This window comes from Gavialis gangeticus, unplaced genomic scaffold (assembly GCF_001723915.1).
Source record: "Gavialis gangeticus isolate Ggan-Ray unplaced genomic scaffold, GavGan_comp1, whole genome shotgun sequence".
NCBI classification, from domain to species: domain Eukaryota; kingdom Metazoa; phylum Chordata; order Crocodylia; family Gavialidae; genus Gavialis; species Gavialis gangeticus.
Window position 1 is genome coordinate 1,260,152 of NW_017729027.1, and position 2,670 is coordinate 1,262,821.

General features: G+C 52.8%; 1 long non-coding RNA gene across 1 annotated transcript in view; it reads right to left on the reverse strand.

The window, feature by feature from the left end:
* The window catches only part of LOC109299875, an 18,990-nt gene that overhangs the window by 2,771 nt on the left and 13,549 nt on the right, over window positions 1-2,670 (reverse strand). The window contains exon 2 of the long non-coding RNA XR_002098042.1: window positions 16-17. This is a non-coding gene — a long non-coding RNA (uncharacterized LOC109299875). The remainder of the gene's footprint in view (window positions 1-15; window positions 18-2,670) is intronic.

Genomic DNA, 2,670 nt, shown 5'->3' on the forward strand with positions numbered 1-2,670 from the left:
CACAGCTCCAGGCACGGCTCCGCGGCAACAGCAGGAAGTTGGGGAGGCAGCAGCCATCACCGCCATCATGGGCCTTCAAGTAAGCGCCAGTGGCTGCTGTGTGCTAACCCAAGCCCCAGCCCTCACCATGGCTCCAGTGTTGGCAACGGAGCTATGCTCTGGCAACATGCCAGCCCCCCCTCTCCTCCTCCCCTGGGTAGCTGGCCAGGCGGCATGTGTGGCCTGCACATGGAGGGCACCACCGTACTGCCCCCCGTATCACTTGCCCACAAAGCCCCCTGAAGAGGAGCAACCCTGCCCTCACCCCTGGCCCTGCTCCCAGCTGTGATGTGCTGCCTGGGGCTGGCAGCACCCCCCACTCCCTCAGCCTCCAACCATCTTCCCCAGCCCTGCCCCACAGCCCCCAAGCCCCACTTACCTCTAGGATCCAGGGGCAAAGGGCATGGCTCTGTGGTGGCAGCGTTTGCCCACAAAGCCCCCCCACCCTGCGTGCAGCCGCCACCACCCCACACTGCCGCAAAGCCATGCAGCCGGTTGTGGGGCATGTCACTGCATGCAAGCCCCCTTGTTTCATCCCCCGGCCGGGTGGCACCTATGTGGTCTGCACACAGTGGTTGCCACCGCACTGCTGTTGCTGCTCCCTGCGCCACTTGCCCACAAAACCATTCAGGTGGCTGTGGGATGGTAGCACAGGGCGCAGTGGTAGAGTTGCGATGGCGGTCTCTGTGTGCGAACCTCCTGTTAAGCCGGCCGGCATGTGTGTGGCCCTCCGAGTGGCACCCCTGACCTCACCCTCTGGCCCTGCTCCTGGGAGTGGGCACAGGGGCACACTCCCCCCTTCTTGATCTACTCCCCCAGCACCTTCCCTGCCCTGCCCCGCCCCTTCCCCCCACACACACTTATCTGCTGGGGTGGGTGTCAGTGGCTGTGGCTGTGTCTGCATGTCTGTGGTCTGGGGGGCTGTTGTGAGGGGCATCAGGAGGGCTGTTAAGACTGTGCAGGGGAGTGCAGGGCACCAGCAGCACTGGGAGAGGCTATGGAGCCTTTAATTTTTATTAGGGATTTTGGGTTTTTAACCAGAGAATTTGCAGTTTTTAATTGGAGAAAACCAGGATCCCTGGTGTTCATTCGTGGCCCTGTCCGTCCTAAGTAGACAACAGCTGGGTGTTGTAAGTTATAGGTGAATGAACCTTGGCTGTTGTACTCCTTTGGGTACCTATATGCATATCTGACGTGTGCTAATTTGCATGTGTCAGAGCAGACTTGATTAATCCAGTAAAGATGTGTAGCTAATTAGCACGCTCCAGCAACCTCTGTGTCACGTGCGTTCAACATCCCTGCACTTCAGAATGGAGGCAGGGGCACTTTATGAGCTTTAGTTAATGTGTCCCTGCCACCATTCTGAAGTGTGGGATGCTAAATACATGAGATGCTGTGGGTGCTTCAATTAGAGCAACTCTGAGAGCACATGTAAAGATGCCCCTTGTTATTGGCTCTTGTCTGATGTGCTTTGTATTGATGTGCTGATACAGTAGGCATATGAGCTGATTGCAAGGCATGGTGCCTTGGGAAGGATGGGAGTTCATTAGTCTGGTGTTTGAGAGAGACCATTTGAGGTTCAGGGCCTGATTGTAAGCCAGGACAGGTTTGTCTTCGAAGTTGAGACCATCATCCTTTTCCAGGAGGGGTTGGAGGCCATCATGGTGTGTCTGAGTTGTTCAAGCTGATGGCTAGGTGACAACCAGAGGGATTCTGTTGTCCTTGTCCTGCGTTGGTATTGTAGCAGGTTGGAGCAGGGTTTGAGTCTGGCTTTGTTGATTTGAGTGGCCACAGTTTTGGGATTGTATTATAAGAATCTGCTCCAGATCCTTAAGGGGTTCATTCCAGTTAGTGGGTTCAGAGCAGATATCGTTGTAACAGAGCTTGGCTTAGATGATGAATCTAGTGGTGTGCTCTAAGATGAGAGTTGGTGGCATGAAGATAGCTGTGGCAGTTGGTTGGTTTTTGTACAGGTTTCCCTCGTTTTATGCTGTATATGCATTCCTGGAGAAGGGCACATAACTTGAATTTGCATAAAGGAAATCCATGTTACAATGTAACAAATAGGGGTATGCTCCAAGACCTCTATTATACTGACCTCCAGACCTATTTCTACCACTTTTACAGGACAATTTTGGTACTCGCCAATAGCAGACAGTACACACAAGCGCAGGGTGGTGGTGAATGTTACTATGAGGATGGCAACTACAGAAACATGTCGCAGACAATGAGCAAGGAGCACAGGTCCACACAGGAGACTGTATTCTGGTGTGTGTCACTCCCACAATGCCCTGCACAAACCAGCTGACTTTGGGCTTCCACCACACCAGTCACATAAGGGTGAATTTTAGAGGTGCACTGATGCATCTGTCCAATAGTGGATTGGTACCAATATTAAGAAAATTGGCTGTTTTGGAAATTGGCCTGAAGTGGCCGATAATTTGGCCAATAAATGCCCATGCGCGCATACAGCCGCAGCGCAGCACACAGGCAGCGAGAATGATCTAAAATAGGCTCTGACAGTCCACATGAATTCTTTTAATAGGCATCATCATCAGTAATAAAACTCCAAAGACATGGTTGTGACCTTAGTGACGTCTAGTGTCTTAATGCAGCTCCTGCCTGCCCCCC